Raw genomic sequence first — 19,097 nt, 5'->3', positions numbered from 1 at the left:
AACAAACATTATTGTACTGAGGGGCATTGATTCAAACTTCTGTAAGCCAACCCCTCAAAAGTAGCACATCTCAGAGAACTGGAATTTTCCTTGAGTCCAATTAGAGCCACACTGTAGAATGGTTAACATGGCACCTCAGGTCTAGTTACAAACAAATCTGTTGGGTCTTGTCAATTAAATTTAACCAGGAGCCTGACATGGTTACTCTGCCTCTCTCCAACTTTTTGCTTTTCTTGAATGTGGAAGTGCTTTCATAACTCCCAAGTCTTTGCAATCCTCTGCCCCCAATGCCCTTCCCATTCTTCACTGGGAAACTCTTGCTTATCCTGCCAGCTTGTATACTGTCTTCTTCATGGAGCCTTTCCCCACTTTTACAAGCCAAGTTTGCTCTGCTGTTAGCTGTGCTGGCCCCGCACTTTCATATCTCCATGGTACATGTCCACAAAAATGTTATACAGCTAGTGCAAAATGGCAGCCTTCGAATCCTGCGTCTCTGCCCAGCCACCTGGCGTATAGGAAGAGCAGTACATAATCATTAGATTGATGACTAATGCAGTACAGCCAGTCCCCATAATTCTCTGCCAGTCAATACTAATAACTACTATTTTTCAATAACCTACTGTGTGCCAGGCTATATAATTTAATTTTCATAGTGGTTCTATGAACAAGAAATTATTATCCCTTTTACAGATGAAGAAACTGAGGCTTAGAAGGTTTCTGACACCAGAAGGGCCTTAGCTGAGAACAAATGATTATATCATGTGCTATAGAAGAAGAGTCCTGGGCAATCTGGCCTGTTGTCTACATCCCTAAGCTGTACAGTGTTACCTTCTGGTTAGAGAATAAATCACAATCTTTGCAGGTCCTGGCACCATCTAATGTTGCGAATGAATGGTTTATTAAGTTTGTATGAAGTTATTAGAACTTCAGCTGGACGCTCCTAATTTTCCCTTGATTCACTTTGATGGGTTAAAATTCTCACTCTTGGAGAAAAACACTACTTAGAAATGCAAGGAGGATTTGAGTGACAGAAATATTTAGGAAAGGGAAAAATAAATTAACGAACATGTCAAGTCCTCTCAGATAATATGAGCTCAATAGGTTTCTTTCCCAATGAATTTTGTCTTAGAAAAGCTGAATGACCATTTCTTGGCTTTTTTTCATGTTCCAATTCATGGTTCCAGAATTACCAACAAAGAAGTTGCATTTGATGGCTGAGGAATATTTTGCAATATTAAACAATTTACATTACTCTAAATATGTATATGTGAAACTTTAAATACATCATGCATAAAACATGGTGCTGATGCTTTGGATTGGCAATTAAAATATGAACATTAAATGCTAGAATCATGAATAATTTAATCTTTATAAAAATGTGTAATATGATTTATGAAACATCAAAAAATTAAATCAGCATTTTCAGCTTTTTTAAAATTGTATTTAATTAATTATAGTTTGTATTTGCCTTTAATTTTAATACCTTTTTTAATAGCTTTTGAATATCTAATTTTAAAGTATGAAAATAATTCATTAAAATTTTTACATTTATTTAATGTTCATATTTTGATGAAAACACTCAAGTTGTATACACTTTAATTATAATTACATTTTATTTTTAATCGATATTTTAGATTAATACTGTTAGTAGAGCTCCAGTTTTGTAAGAATTTCCATTATAAAAACATATTTAGTGAATTTGCTGAAATGAAGGCAAGAAAATAAAATTTTGGATATTTATATTATACTAAATATCTATATTTGTAATTTATAAATTTTACTAATCATCCAATCTTATTTTTTTATTTTGTTTTACAAAAATATATCTAAGAATGTAGGAGGATAGAACATATTTTATTTACTACTGTCTAGTTTAATTTGTAACCGTCAAATATTTCTGCAAATGGTTTATGGCTCTCTAGGCCTGCTCACTATTATTGCCTGCCTAGATCTTTATAACTACAAGAATTCCAAGAGAGAATGTACTCTGTTCTTACGTATAGAATCATATTCATTGTTTGAAGAATCTCAACATAATTTCTAGGGATCCAGAGCCCTGAACCACAGAACTGAGATGCAGTGTATAAGTCTATCATGACACCATTTCAGGAGAATCATCAAGTCAGTCTTGAATTTGCAGCATTCAAACAGGCATAAGAGAAAACTTACAGGGTCTGAAATCCACAGGGGGTTCAACTTTGATTTACACTAAGGTTGCCAAAAGTTAGACATGATTATAACTAAAGGAAAATATCCTATCTGTTTCTTTCCATGTCTTCCTCTTTTCTCTCAGCAAGCAATCCTAGAATTTATTTGCAGAAGAGAAGAGGAAATGGGTGAATAAAAGGGTAATACACCCTTGCTCTGTAAACACTAGGTTATCTCCAGCCTCCATTAAAATAGCACACACCCACACACCCTCCACACAAAGAATTTTAATTTATTACAACCAAAAATACAAACATATAAAGTATAGCACATTTATTTGTTTGTTTATTTATTTATTTGATTTTGGCTGCACTGGGTCTTCACTGCTGCGCACGGGCTTTCTCTAGTTGCGGCGAGCGGGGGCTACTCTTCGTTGCGGTGCACGAGCATCTCATTGTGATGGCTTCTCTTGTTGCAGAGCACAGGCTCTAGGCGCAAGAGCTTCAGCAATTGTGGCACGCAGGCTCAGTAGCTGTGGCTCGTGGGCTCTAAAGTGCAGGCTCAATAGTTGTGGTGTACAGGCTTAGTTGCTCCGTGGCATGTGGGATCTTCCCAGACCAGGGCTCGAAACCCATGTCCCCTGCATTGGCAGGTGGATTCTTAAACACTGCACCACCAGGGAAGCCCCAGTATAGCACATTTAAATGGAGTCAGTTCAATATCCAAAATCAAAAATTTGTCTGTCCTTGCAACCCTATTTATCTTTGTATTCCCAGCAATTCAAACAGCATACATGCCCATTAGGTATTCACTAAGTGTTGATAATGTAAAGGATGTTTGTGTAATTGCTTTTGAAACTTAGAAGAATGTCAAGTTTACATTTATTTCTTTCTATCACCTTTTATTCTCAGTCCACTGATAATCAGACAAAAGAAAAACAGAAGTGATATCAGCAAATGAATCAGAGTTTCCAAAATGTAATGAGAGTGGTCACAGATAGTTGTGGTAGGATTCTGCATGGCTGCCACATACGCGGGCTGAGCTTTGGTTTAATTCAATCTAGCAAACATTTTTTGAAAACCCACCACATGCACAGCACCCTGGTAGGGACTGTGTAGTTACAGGATGAGAAAAACACATGCAGTTTTAAAGGATGGGAAGGGCATGTTTGAAGTGGATGAAGGTAAGTAAGAAAACAGCTTCCCAGACCAACAGACTGTGTTCACTTGGGCAAGGAGAAGCACTGTTGTTACTCTAGCTTGTTTCTTAGCTGCAAAAGTAGAACTGTGAACATTTCTCTTCTGCTGATTATAATTTTAAGGCATTGTCAATGGAGTAAATACACTTTAAAAGCAATAAGTAAATAAATATTTAAACTCTAGAAAGATTGCAGACTCTCAGTGATGCCATAACAGGAAAAAACCAACAAGACAGCCTCAGCTTATTGAAGACCTAATTAATGTTTATAAAGTGCTTTTGAGAATGCCAAGCACGGCAGAAGGTTAGGGTATTATTATTATCCCACAGATCTTTAAGCAGACATGACCTCGATGTTCTTATAATCACAACAGGAGTTATTCATTCCCCATATAATTTATCAGGAGACAAAAAAATAAATCCCACCTCTCATCATGCCTGATTTGTCAGTTGTTCTTGTTATATGTAACTGATCCTCAAGAGCACCTTAATTTAGGCAAATGTTTATTCTGTTCAATATTACTTTGACATTTGGTAATTACTAAAGTTTTTGTACATCTGTCTTTCCCAGAAAAGAAAGCATTAAATACTGCTTGGATGATCATTGGTTTTGCAGGAACTCAAATTTGACGTTATTCTTTTGGTAAATGATACAACTTATAGAAAGTTTCCTTTTCTGGGATAAAAAGATTATGCATTTCATGACCCATGGAGTCTGCCACCCTGATATTGGATATTTCATAGAATAAGTTGTTGGTTGAAAGAAGACCTTCTTTTTCATATAAAAAAAACTACCTTTCTCAATTTTCACAACATATTCTAAAGTAACTAAAAGATATCTGAAAATTTTCAAAAATAAAAGTAAGACTGGAACAGAGGTCAGAAATTTCTTGGGAACTTCTTTCTAAGGCTCCCAATGGACCTCTCAAAGAAAACAAATAAGACCCCAAAGAACAAGAAGGAGAGCTACATCCACAGTGAGGCAGATACTTTCAGAATTATTGAATACTGTTCTCGTCTGCAAGCTTTTTTCGTGTCAAATTTTACTGATTTTAGCTTCTTCCATTGTGAATTTTCATTTGTGATCATTAGTTCTACCAAGCCCCATTCTCCTGTGTTAGATATTGCCCGTCTAAAGTTTGACATGAAGATTCGATTATTCTGTCTCTTTTAAATCAGTAATGGATTTTAAGGTATTTTAGCTTTTGTCAATTTTCTTTCTTATTTATTATTTCAACTGGAAATATTGTAAATTGAGAAAATGTATTCTTTTTTTTTTTTTTTATGGCTGTGTTGGCTCTTCGTTTCTGTGCAAGGGCTTTATCTACCTGTGGCAAGTGGGGGCCACTCCTCATCGCGCTGCGCGGGCCTCTCACTATCACGGCCTCTCTCGTTGCGGAGCACAGGCTCCAGACGCGCAGGCTCAGTAATTGTGGCTCACGGGGCTAGTTGCTCCGCGGCATGTGGGATCTTCCCAGACCAGGGCTCGAACCCGTGTCCCCTGCATCAGCAGGCAGATTCTCAACCACTGCGCCACCAGGGAAGCCCGAGAAAATGTATTCTTTTAAATGATGTTTGAGAAACCTTTGAACAAGTTTGTGAGGCAGAGACAAAGAGGGTTTTCTGGTTCCACATATGAGGAGCTTGGAAGTTGCAACTCCATCATAACGGGTAAAAAGCTAAACAGATTGAAAAAATCAACAACTCTTCTTGGATCCATATGAGAAGGGAGAACATAGAGCAAACCACTGCCCAAAGGTTAGACAGACAGACAAGCAAATACAGAGAATTACAACTAAACTGGAGCAGAGTCTCCACTGTGAAACCACTGTGGGAACCAGCACCCAGGGAGGGAAACCTGAATGGTAATCGATGGATTACTGGAGGCTCAGAGAGGACAACGCGAGAGTGAGAAAGTCCAGGGTGGCCCAGGCATAGAGAGGTTCCCACAATATTGTGAGATTTACCTGCAGGAGCTCAACCAGATTCCCACAATAAGCTTCAGAGAAACATCCCCTCATGCTTCCAGCACAGGGAAGAGAAAAGGAACCATTGTGAGATATATCAGAACACTCAGCTCTTAACAAAGCCTGACCTTAATGGAAACTAGTTAACCAGAATCTAACCTGCTGAAGTAACATTAGAGCCTAATTGACCTGGGAGGAGGGACATACCCAACTCCAGTTGGCTCTAGCCTTCCTGTCCTACCTGAGGGGAAGAAAAAACCCAAGAAACACTTGGGAAGTTCATAGTCCAGAGGCACAGTCTCACTAAAAGACTGAGTCCTAATCATAGGACTGTAGAACACTTTTCCTCCTCTGACACCTCACCACCATATTACTAAAGGCCTTTTACAGCAGTTCCTTTTACTAAGTACATCATGTCCGGCTATCAAAAAAAAATCACAAGGCATACCAAAGACAACAAATACAATTAGAAGAGATAGAGCAAGCATCAGAACCAGACATGGCAGGGATGTTGGAATTCTCAGACTGGGAATTTAGAACAACTATGGTTAATATGCTAAGGGATAAAGTAGGCATCATGCAAGAACAGATGGGCAATGCAAGCAGAGAGATGAAAATCCTAGGAAAGAACCAAAAAGAAATGCTAGCAATAAAAAACACTGTAACAGAAATAAAGAATGCCTTTGGTGGGCTTATTAGTAGACTAGACACAGCTGAGGAAAGACTCTCTGAGCTAGAAAATATATCAATAGAATCCTCAAAAACTGAAAGGCAAAAAGAACAAAGACTGAAAAAGCAGAACAGACATCCAAGAACCATGGGATAACTACTGAAGGTGTAACAGATGCATGATGGGATTACCAGAAGGAGAAGAAGGAGAAAGAAACAGAAGAAATATGACTGAGAATTTCCCTCAGATTAATTTTAGACCTTAAACCACAAATCCAGGAAGCTCAGCGGACACCAAACAGGATAAATGCCAAAACAAAACAAACAAAAAACCCTACGCCTAGGCGTATCACTTTTAAACTACAGAAGATCAAAGGTAAAGAAAAAGTCCTGAAAGTAGCAAGAAAGAAGAGGAGGAGATAGAGAGGCTAGGATGGGGAAGGGGAAAAGATAGGGAGAAGAGAAAAAGAAGGGAGGGAACATCATGGGTGAGAAGAGAAATGGCCACAACAAGGAGGGAGATCAGATAGGAGATGAGAAAGAGGAAGACGGCGGGGAGGGGGGAAAGGGAATTAAAAATGTCCTAGGGTAAAGAAGGCACAATGTCACGGCCAAACCACACAGTTGTAAATACCATATCTCCTTCATAGCTTCTTGAGCTTTGGGGATTAATTTTTCTCTCTTCAGTGCCTGGCATAGTCCTTGGCATAGTATAGGTACTCAATAATCATTTGATGAATCAGTAGATGTTAGTAGATTGAGCTGGCCTCCTTTCTGTTCCTTGAACCCACCAAGCACTCTGCTTGTCTTGGAATGCTCTCCACCAGAGATCTGCTTAACTCACTTCCTCACCCCCCCTCAAATCCTTGCTCAATGGCACTTTCTCAGTAAGGCTTATGCTGAGTAGCCTATTAGGTACTGAAGCCACCCCATCCCACCAGAATCCCCTTACCTTGCTCCTTATCCCCCTCATGGCACTTACTGTCTTTGACATATTATATGCTTTTATATATATGTTGTGTTTAGAGCTTATTGTCCATCTTCTTCTTCTAGAATTTAATTTCCATAAAGGCAGGGATCTTTGTTTTAGTGACTGATTTATCCCTAGCACCTGGAACAGTACCTAATTTATTGCATGAATGAATCAACTTTATCAATATTCTATGTCCACATTTTCTCTTGTTCTCTTTTATCCCACTCTTTCTCGTTTCCCCTCCATAATTGTTGACAGAGAATGCAACCCCAAACCATTCACTTTTTCCCTAACTTGTATTTTACTTCACTTTTCAAATTCAGCTGCACTGCAGCCGAATCTTGCATTCATGGCCTGCTGTCCCCCCAGAGGGGCTTATTGGTTGTACATATATTGTTTCTCTTACCTGAAAAGGCCAGAATTGATGTCTGAAGAACACACCATGGGTCCTTGGAACATCTAAGAGCTACAGGCCAGATAAGTAATAGCCTGGATCAAATGTATTGAAAAGCTCTTCCATATATTGATTGTTTTATTTGGGTATTAGTTATTTTTTCTCTAGGGTAATAGCCAGATGGCTTTTTAAAGTAACTTCCTGCCATCACAAATTCCTTTTTAGAACTGATTTTCCATGCAAGGGTAGAATTCAAGGCTAATATTACTTGGCTTATACTCTGCCCTTTTTCTTGCTACATATAATAGATGAGCCGGCCCAGCAGAAGTGTGAGTTCATCAGAAGGTCTATAAATTATATTCATATATTTTGGGGTCAGCAAAACCCAAAGAGTGGTTTACTCAAGTTTTTTTACCCCTAATCCTTAAATCCATAGATATTTCAAAGTAAACTTCATTCATATGTTTCCCATTCATCTGCCCTTAGCTCTTCATAGTTGGGGGACGGGTGGGGACAGGCAGGCAGGTGTTGTCCTGGGAACTGGCTTCCTTCTTCACTACCACAGACAGATCATTCATTAGCCACAGACTTAACTCCTTAGCAGAAGTCCATCCCTATATCCTTTCCAGTTCCCTTTTAATTGAAGTTCCAACCTCAGCAAGCATCAGTGATGGCTGCCAAAGAAAGTGAAGTGGGAAAAAAGTTGCATTTTCTGTCACAGAGGCACAGGATGCCAGAATCTTGGACTTGGGAAGTGACTCTAAAGATCTTCTGGTCCATACACCATGTGATACTTAAATCACTTGAACAATATACTGGCAAATTCAGTCTCTGCTTGAGCATCCCTGATGATGGAGCTTCAGTAGTAGACCAAGACCATGGGGTCTTCAGCTTAGGAAAGACTCTCATAAGGAACTGAGTCTTCCGTTCTTTTTAAGTCCAAATCTGCCCAGTCAGTCCCTTCATCATTATTCAAGATTGAAACACCAGTCCTATTTGTTCTCCTCATGTTCTCTTCCAAAAGTGTCTCACTCTCCCTCATGACTTCAATCTCTGCCCTACAAGAGTTATTCCCAAGTCTGTACTTCCTGGTCCAGTGTCTCATAGGGCATCACACTCTGCATTTGACACAAGGACCTTGAGACAAACATATTGAAACAACCTCATTAACCCCTCCTCTAAATCTTGTAACCCCATCTTGCATCTCCATCTCAATGATGGCAAGATGCACCTAAAAGCTCCTTTTCACCAGGCCCCTCAGAGTTAGTTGGCAAGCCATATCGTATACACCTCCAAAGTAGCTGTCGAGTCTGCCCCAGCCTCCTAACCTCCACCATCCTGGCTTTAGTTCAAGGCCTCATCATCACTCAACTGCACTGAGGCAACAAACTCAGTTCATCTCTCTCCTCCCCACCATCTCATCACCAGACCTCTCTCCACACTGCTGCCTCAGTTACTTTTCTACAAGAACTGAAGGTCTGATGCCCCCTTTCTGCATTTCTTTCTCAGACACCACCTAAGAGTGAAGTAGTCCAGAGGCTCCTCAGCATCGGAGTAGGTCTTCTCACTGCACTCATAACACTTTGTTTATACACCTATGTTTTCTCTCATCACATTGTTTGGTGACTGTTCAGTTACTTGCTTACTCCTCCAATTGACTATGAGGCTATAAAGGACAACAACATTCTTTATCCTTTTCTCCAAAACCTAGCATAGTGTCGGGGATTAAGTGCACACTCAGTAAACGTTTACTGAGGAAATGGTATACACGCCCTGCATCACACTCTCTCCCCTGACCAGGCTTCAGCTTGTCTAGATTTGTTTTTATACTTTCACATGGTTTGGCAAGTGCAATCGTCCTTGCTTGTTAGTGTTGTCCAAGCTTCCATTAACTTTTTTGGCAGCTTCACTGTTCTCTACACTAAAGCTTCCACATCATTCTTACCTGACCAGTGTGGTTAAGCTAAGATTTAACGTTGTTATTTTTGTTTTTCCACAAATTGCCGGACCCTAAGATGTATTCCTAGGGAATTCCAGCTTGTTAAATGCAGTGGGAATATGGGATGGGCTCTGGGGAAGCTGCAGGACTAAGAACTTGAGGATCATGGAATGGATATACTGGGGTTTAATAAAATGATGTATTCTTTGTTTTGAATTGCGGTGCCTAAGTTTGTGCCATTGAGTTGAAGCTGCTTTGGAGACAACACTCTGAGTAAAGTCAGTAAAAACATAATTGATTTTTCAGAGCAGTAAATTATATCCACGTTGTAACTGTGCGTGGAGAGGATGGTTGATTCCTAAGGTCAAGACAGGTATTTAGATGAGGATGACATACGTGGTGGCAGACAGGAAGAGCAGACAGCAGCAACTCGTACTGAAAATGATGTCCACTTGTCCAAGCTCACCCTGCTGGTGAGGGGACTAGCTGGGAGTAGAATGCTGAGCTGCCTGACCCCACGGCACTTACTCTACCGAGGGCCTCTCTCCATGGAGCTTTGACATCGAGTTAAAGAGATGTCTTTCAACATGAATTGTCATTCTAGCTCACAAACATATTTCATCAAGACACTGGTCAACATTCCTGGCATTTTAAATTATTTTCCTTTTCATCTAAGCAAGAGTGATTTTTTTCCTATTGTTCTGCCATATCCGTATTCAGAGAAGGAGCTTGCACCTAATGATCTAACTAAGGTATGTTTTAACCTAAGTGCAAAGATTAGCCCTGATTGGTGGAAATGTTTCCCTTTAATGCAAACTCTTTCATCCTTATCAAATACATTAATTCATGTGATCTGGTAATAGATCTAATTATCTTATAGGTCCATGTGCTGCTGTTCACATTGCTACTATCTATACCTGTAGGGTAACAAGATCGATGTTAATAAACATCCCTTTCTATAGGTCCTTGTTGCCATGACCGCACACACAGCAGAATGTCTTTTTTGCTCTATTCTCTTTCTCACACCAGGTTAACTCAAAAAAAGCCGCTCCGTTTCTCTATGCCACACTTCAAATAGATGCAGACCCGTGAGCCACCTAGAAAAGGGAACTGAACCAAGTGACCTCTGTAGTTTTCTCCAGTTTTATTATTCTGTGGAAACAGTTTAGTGTATGTGATTTAAGAGGCTAATCAGAATAGCATTCTCTGCTCAACAGTCTTTCTAAATTTCTCTGCCGAGTTCCACTAGTGGGGAATTTAAAGCTTGTTGTGGGAATTCATGAGATTGTAGCCATGGAAGTACATAGTCCAGTGCCTGCCACATGGTAGGCCAAATAAATGTAAATCCTCTAAAGTAGGATGGGAAAAGATAAGGTAAGGTAAAATAAAATAAAGTAAATCCCTTAGCTAATGATTTCAACTTATCATCATATAGTAAGTAACAAATTAGTGTCAAACTCTGTCTAAAACTTCCAGGGAAGGTGCCCTGGTGGAAATCTTGTATTTGTAGCAACACAGAACTTGTATATACTACTAAGCTAAAAAGTTAATGAAATTCTTTAAAAGCTTATATAAAATGTAAAATATTTATCTTTGGACACAGACTTCAGATCTTCTTTATTTTTAAGCATTTGCCCTCAGATGCACTTCTTGAAAAGAACTTTACTTAAACTCAGAATTTGACTGCTAATATTCACACATATGGCAAATATGAACTAATCAGACCACAGATATTTTGCTGCATTCCATGGTGTCTCATTTATTTGTTTAATTTGCAGCTATAGCAACTAGATTCCACCACTTCAGGCTTTCACACAGACCTACAGTCTGATTAGCTTGGTCAAAGTTTGGCACTCAGCACTGTTCTCAATTGAAGACATATGCACAAACTCACTTACCACATTTTTTAACCCGGTTTTCACACTGGGTAGAGATGTAATATTTGCATAAAAATATGAAAAGCCGCCGTCTGCAAGGATAGTAGGCAATTAAAAGATGCAGCAACCTCCTTTTCTGTAACATTTCAAATCTTAAAGTTTTCTTGGCATGCTTTTCTAAAGCCCATCTGACTCTGAAGCAGGCTGCCTCTCCACAGAAGGCTCACTCCAGCAATGACTAATGGATTGACCTGGTGCCATGCTAGTACTGCTCCATGCATGCTGCTCTGCACAAGACGAGCATTTGGAAATGACCTTGAAACGAAGTTTTGCCAAGTTAGTGAAATATGGGCCTTCAAGGAGTGCCATTTCACCAGCCATTTCCAGAAGGGTATTCATCACATTGTCAAAACCCGGCCCCTTCATTTGGTATTGGTGCACCATGAGTGTTTAGCATGCACAAGGAATGATGCTCCCTCTTGACTTTATTAGTTGCACTTTGTAACAGGTTGGAAAAATTAGGTAATGGTGAAAATTGTCTTCCCACTGCTGTTCCTCCTAGGTGTTTCCTTTTCAAACATTTGCTGAAGGAAGGGAAGATGCTCAAAGGATCCAACTGTAAGTGGGGAGATGGGAGCTTAAAATGGAGGGTTAACTGCACACGGGGGCAAAGATGCAGGTGGTGGATAAAGAAAGGACGGTAGGAAGAAGTAACTCTCTGTGCTTGAAAACTGCCCAGTTGATATGATTCCATTTCATCAGATTTAGACTCCAGGCAGGGAACGTTTCTTTTATCTCAGTATGCTCACCCATATAGTAATCTGTTGCAGTTGTTTAAAAATGTTCAGCGATGTTGACATCAGTTGCTGCTATATGGATTTCCATTTTACTGAGTGGTGTGTTTTAAGTCAGTGCCCAATGCCTCCTTTTGATTGCACTTCTCATGCTGGTGAAGTTGGCTGATATTTCAGGCTCTGGATAATGAAGCTGTGCTTTAACCTTATTTGGAAGTCAGTGATCAGGCTGCTGGATTGGTATGACTTGGGAAGGTCCCCCTCAGCTTCCCCTCCTGTGACCTCGCTTTGACCAACATGGGACAGTTGCGACAGTCCAAGGTCAGGGCAGTCAAGGTGGGCTGTTGGAAGGACATTGGGGACCAAGTCATTTCTCTTAATTCATTCTTAATTAATTCTCTTAATTCTTCATTATTTCTCTGAAGCCAGCTCTCAGATTTTTATGCAAAATCAGATTCTATACTTCTTTTTAAAAAAGAAGAAGAAAAGACCATTCAACCCCTCTAGAGTTCCCTGAGGAGACTGTAAAAGACCTCTGGCCAGTCTCATTTTTTAAATGCTGATAATCCTCCCTAAGTAATCCTGGGAAACATACATCTATAAGATCAGGGTAACACACTGTCAACAGCAACTTCCCAGAACATTCCTTGTTACTTCATCTGGGATTTTTCAATAAGTAATTTGATATTTCTGTGAGTGTAGACTGGACTCACTAAAATGATGGCATTTTTTCCTTATAAGCTCAAGCCTTCCAGACTCATCATTTTGTAGAGTTACATAAGTAAGCCATACAACAAAGCTAAAAGTCTAAATTATAGAATATAACTATTGCAACACACCTTGTATAGCGACTTATGTTAAAACCAGTAATGTATTTGCAAAACAGTTTTTGCCTGCAGCAATTTTATATTGAAATAAAGTTTGGTGATTTTTCATTAGATTTTACTAAGTGTCATATGCTAAATTATTTGCTTGTGAATTTTCTTTCTCCCCAGTTGCCTGTATTTGGAAAGTTTGCTTGAAAAGTTCTGGCATAGGAAACTCAGAAAGATTCCTTTATCTTATCCTGTTTTCTTTGTCTGTATTTAGGAAGATTTGCTTTAAATTGCAGTTACTACCTTTTTTTTTCCACTTTTCAATATTTTTAAATGGAGAACATAATTTGCCAAATAGCCCTCATTCCTAATATAAAGCCCTCTCATATTAACATGACTCATTTTTAGTATATTTCCTAAAACATCTCTCACTTCTTAAATGAAGTAAGAATGAAAAAATGAATAAGACTGAAGAAGAAAAGATAAAAGGAGAGGGAAATGCAGCAGGGAACATCACCCATAAGGAACACTGTGACTTCTGGTATTCAACATCATAGATCACAGACCATAGGGACCGAGAGCCAGAATAAAAAAGAGAAGGCCCAGGCCAAAGAGCTTTTGATCACCGAGAATCCTTGTGTCGCTGTTTTGCTGACTTCAGCACACAGCACTGCCTTTCTCCTCCTGATGATTTTTTTTTTTTTTTTTTTGCGGTACGCGGGTCTCTCACTGTTGTGGCCTCTCCCGTTGCGGAGCACAGGCTCCGGACGCGCAGACTCAGTGGCCATGGCTCATGGGCCCAGCCGCTCCGAGGCATGTGGGATGCTCCCGGACCGGGGCACGAACCCACGTCCCCTGCATCGGCAGGCGGACTCTCAACCACTGCGCCACCAGGGAAGCCGCTGATGATATTTTTCATTTATCTTTTCAGTAAACATTTTAGATCTGAGGAAGCAGGGAGCTTATCACTATTCAATGTAAGTCAGACAACACCTTCACCTTTAATCTATATTCACAATCTCACCATCCTATTTATTAGAATCATATGAGATTACTTATGTGTATGTGAATAGAATGTAAAGCATTTTCTTGTGAAAAATGTATTGATCTATTCTGCATTCCCCCATAGCTCCCTTCAACTGAACAGGGGCCTTCTCTCCAAAGGTGGGGACTTTCTCAACCTTTATTCTAACATGATGGCACTTTGTCTTCTTTTCTGTTGTGGCTTATCATTGCAAAATCTCTCTCAAATGTCTTCTATGTACCTTCATATATATTTATACTAGAACACACAGTTAAAAGAACTATGATCCTGTATTGGTCAGGGTTCTCCAGAGAAACAGAATCAGTAGGATGTGTGTATAGAATAAGGAATTGGCTCATGTAACTATGGAGGGTGAAAAGTCCCAAGATCTGAAGTCGACAAGCTGCAAACCCAGGAGAGCCAATTATATAGTTTCAGTCCAAGTCCAAAGGCTTGAGAACCAGAAGAGCTGATGGTGTAGGTTCTAGTCCAAGTCTGAGTCCAAAGGCAGGAGAAGACCAGTGTTTCAGCTAGAAGACAGTTAGGCAGAGAGAGCAAATTCTCCCTTACTCAGCCTTTTATTCTATTTAAGGCCTACAGCAGATTTGGAAGTAGCCGATCCCCATTGGGGAGGACAATCTGCTTTACTCAGCCTACTAATTCAAATGTTAATCTCATCCAGAAACACCTTCACAGACACACCCAGAATAATGTTTAACCAAATACCTGAGCACCCCGTGGTCCAGTCAAGTTGACCCATAAAATTAGCCATTACAGATCCCCATTGAAAACTCCTCTTTCCCTTTAAAAACAACTTCACTTTTAGAGGTCTTGAATAATGCTTTCTTCTTTCCATGCCGTTAAAATGCACTAATGTTGGTCAGCCAGGTTGGCTTAGGTCTCGTGCTCAGAGACCAACCAATGAATGCTGATCGATTCGATCTGCGATGGGACCCATGCATCATCTGTATTTTTTTTTTTTTAATGCTCCTTCACATGATTCTGAGGCACAGTCAAGTTTGAGAGCCCTTGAATTCATGGGTCTTTAGGCTTCCTTGGGTTTTGAGGAAAGTGGTTGATGGAAGAACACAAAGAGGGAAGTCACCGTGGTGATGGCTGGAGCTGAGCTGAGTGGAGGGCACGGCAAAGAGACAAACCTGGGTAAACATGCATGACCAGGTCAACTTAACCATTATGCGTTGGTCACAAGGTGCCTCGGTTTCTACTGGGATAGAATCTGGCACCACCCCAAGATTCTAAGAAAAATGAATCAATATTAACATTACTTAGAAGATTAAAGGCATAATACATGTGTCAGTTATCATTAATCCTTGAAAATATTTATGGAGTTAAATGGTCTGTAACTAATTAGAGACGGCAGTTAACAGGGGATATGGGTTTCCTCTGAGTTATATGAAACAAAATATAAATCTTTTATATAACTCTATTTCCTACAGAATGGATTTTTACTTGTCAGTGGGATTTTTAAAGTTTTATTTTATTCTCTTGGATTTCACTCCTTTTCCATAAATCCTACAAGGAGAATTACAATGAGGTGAGTCACAGTCTTAACACTTTTTTGGAGCTTCTTCTGCCAATGCGGCTTAGAATATAGGGAATTTTTTTAAAACTGTGTTTGGGAAACATAGGAAGAGAAAAGGAGGGATGGAGGGAGGAAGGAGAAAAGGAAAGGTACAAAATATTTTACTTTAGATTACATTTTTTAACGCCATGGCATTATGAAGATGAAACTTTCATAGTATCTATCAGTACATTGTAGACCACCTGAAGTACAAATGGACCAGGTTTCAGAAGTTCATTCATGAGCTAGTCATTTAGAACTGGGAACATATTTTCACATAAAAATTTTGTTCTATAAGTGGTAATTCATTTTCGAGGCTAGCTCATAAACTCTCCTCATTCTGTTTTGAAGCTGATTGTGCACTTTCAGTGATAAATAGTAGACTGTCCTGTTGGAAACACATAGATCTAAAGAACATAAAAGCAATGAAATCAATAGCTGAGTTGCTTAACACTTTTCCCTTGAATGCTGGTGCTGGAGGGAAAGCAGATTTAAATGGAGGAGCATGAGGATATTCAGAACATCTAATGTGGATATTTGAGAGTGCCTGTCAAGTGAGCAGAAACCGTTCTCTCTTGAGGGTCTCTGCATCCCCGTGTACACCTCAAGCTACTCACCAGAAAGCAGCACGCTTAGACCATATTAGTAAGTTCTCACTAAAAACGCCTTCTTTCCTTCCTGCAATAAATATTGGTGGAGCACATACTTGTGCAGTGTGCTCCTTACCCCTTATGCCAGAAGAAAAAACAGGAAGTACCTCTCTGCTTGTGGAGCTTGCAATCTAGTGAGAGAGACAATCAAACAATTTTACAAATAGACAACTTATGATTCATCCATTTTTATAAAGAATTATATATGAGCATTAAAGTCCATACATATTTATTAGGAATATGACTCATATAGGGTGCACCTGGGGGTGGGGGACACAAGTCTTTGTTAAATACTTGCCGTGGCCAGCCACTGACTTGAGCGATCTCATTTCACCCTCAGAGTGACCCTGGCGGGCAGGGATCATTATCGCCATTTCTGAGATTCAGAGAAGTTAATGTGTCAAAGAGGGTAGGACACTGCAGTCTAGCCTGGTTGTAAACCAAGCCTGTCTGACTCCAGGCACTTTTCTGTCAATCTCAGCTGCCTGTTCTGCAAAACGACTCTGAAGATATTTCCTATTATTCGACTCAGTATTTTTTTATGTAAGTATCCATGCAATAATCTCCTCCTAGAATTTAATACTGGAAACAGTGCTGTCTCTCCTGGTGCTTCTCATTAATGGGAGATATTTCCGCTTCTCCTCTGATGCCACATTTCGGGTTCTCATGCCATAGCCAGCTGGTTTTCTCTCCTTTCCCAGTGTTTTTTTTTCTTCTGATTCTTTATTTTGTGTTGATTTCCACTGCCCTGAGTGTTTTATATTGCAAGCTGCCTTGTCATTTTGAGAAATGGTTAGAATATACATTACACAAATAGAAAAGAAATAGTTATGACTTCCAGAATTCCTCACTGCTCTTTTTTTGTATCCTCCACATGACCTAGAATAGGGCCTTGCACTTAGGAGTGAGAAATAAGTGTTGACTGATTGTTCTGGCTATTTTAAAGAGGGTGAGGAAGTTGATGGCTCTGGCCATATATGTTAACTTCACCATAAGACTTACTATCCTTTTCCTTAATAGAGATTAATCTCTTGCATTGTCCTGTGTTTGTTACCCGTAAATGGAATATAAAGGACAATGATCACAGCAAGCATATGTCACGCTCCCGCCTTCTGCTGTGCTAAGCAGTTTATAGATATTGTATACTTAATCCCAACCCTATCATTATTCCCATTTCACAAAAGGAGAAACTGAGGGCTAGAAAATTTAAGTGGTCAATGGGGAAGTAACCTTTTTCCTGGTAATTCATCAAGAGATGGAAGAAAAGAGTGGGGAAAGAAAAAAGATTATATAAGAGAAATAAATTGCTTCAAGTATGATCAGTCAAATGCAAAAGAAGGCCGGGAAGATTTAGAAGGGAATTATTCTTCCCACCCATGCCCTGCTCTGTTGACCGAGAGGAGGAAGAAGTCGCATGCAAATGGCTATTTTTATATATGAGACAGTCTGTCATCAGGAGATCATAACTCAGTGGGAGGCTGACTTAGAAATGTCTTTAATCCACATATTTATTTGGATAATTTCAAGTTATATAGTTTAATGTATGGACAGAAACCTAAAGGTCTTCTTTATCCTTCTGGGCTGGCCCTTACTTTCCTGTGGGTCCCCAGCCTGCTGTAACCTCAGGATCCCTGGAGAATCTGGATGTGTGCTCGATTCCTCTACCTCTTGGGTAGTGACCCCAACACACTTGTGGTCATTACTGCCCCGAGAGCAGTAGCTGAGGCTCTCAGTGCACCTCTGCGGCTCTTCATAGCAGAAGGACAAAGAAACACACTGGAAAGAGGGAGAAGCAGGGCCATCAGGCCTCCCCGAGGGAATTGAGGAATAGTCAGAGTAAGAGATGAACCCATTCATGGGTATTTGCTCAACTGAACACTCTTGTGCTTGGGACTGTTCTGGGTACTGATTTTGTTCTTCTTGAGAAAGCACAGCCAATCATGGAAGAAAAATTAAAGCTCCAAGAGAGGATGGAGGAGGTGACCACTTTTCAGGAGCTGACATTGGAAGTAGATGCAATGATTCAGGGATAATTTCCTTTCAGGCTGAGCTTCAGGAACTCAAAATAATTGGATATTTCTGGAAGTGAAGTCAAAGATATGGGCATAACTGGAGCTTTGGTTAGAGAAATAAACAGGGGCTCAGATCTGGGAAAGCCCTACATACCAAAAACTAGTTTCAGCTTTATCTCTTAGGAAACAAGAAGCAGGGCAAAGTTTTGCATGAGTACAATGATTTGATTTACACATGAGAGAGATGGGGGGAAAAAAGGAAGGGTGTCCGAGCTAGAGGAACAGCATACACAAAGGCGGGAAATACCACCGTATGTTGGACAAGCTGTGTGGAGAGTAATCTGAATGCAGAAAAGGTGTGAGGAGGTCGTGTCACTGGGAGGTCACCCAGGACCAGGCCAGACACACCCAGTGTCCTGGTGAAGGAGACTGAACTTGATCCTAATGGCTTTGGGGAGTGGCTGAAGGATTTCAGAGGGAGTGTGGAACCAGACAGTTATTTCCTTCTTCGGGAATGAGGGAGAAGAATTGACGGGGACAGACTGCATTTAGGAGGGAGGGGAAGAGGCTGAGGGTGGAGCCTTGGCCAATGCCCACACTACGGGGAGGAAAAACTAAGAAGGTGTCATCACAGGGGTGGGGGAATAGCTGAGGGAGAACGGGAAGAGGAGCCAAGAGAGGAGAGTGCTTCCTGGATATTACAGGGCACTTCCAGAGATGACAGGTGGGCAGCATCCTGGGCCACACGGAGGTCTGATCAGACAAGGACAGCAAGCCGCACAGGTGCTGACGAGTGGCAAAATGACCACAGGAGATAAACAGTGGAGAAAAGAGGAGCCTGCCTGAAGAGCAAAAAGCATTTTTAAAAAATCTCATCAATGTGGCATTTCTTTAGATGAGGGACGATGGATCGCTTCATCTTTCACTTGAGCCAGAAACAAGGGCAGCTCAGCATTTGAGGGGTAGATAATTCTTCCCTTTCTGGTCTCACCTCCTTGTGACCCTCCATTTTCTCCTAGTGAAAGAGGGGCTATTTCTGACACACACCTTCTGCAG

General features: G+C 40.3%; 1 protein-coding gene across 5 annotated transcripts in view; it reads left to right on the top strand.

The window, feature by feature from the left end:
- The window catches only part of AIG1 (androgen induced 1), a 236,382-nt gene that overhangs the window by 93,513 nt on the left and 123,772 nt on the right, over positions 1 to 19,097 (top strand). The window lies entirely within an intron of this gene.

The sequence above is a fragment of the Mesoplodon mirus genome (assembly GCF_964341445.2).
Source record: "Mesoplodon mirus genome assembly, chromosome: 10".
Classification (NCBI taxonomy): Eukaryota; Metazoa; Chordata; class Mammalia; order Artiodactyla; family Ziphiidae; genus Mesoplodon; species Mesoplodon mirus.
This window is presented reverse-complemented; position numbering and strand designations above follow the sequence as displayed.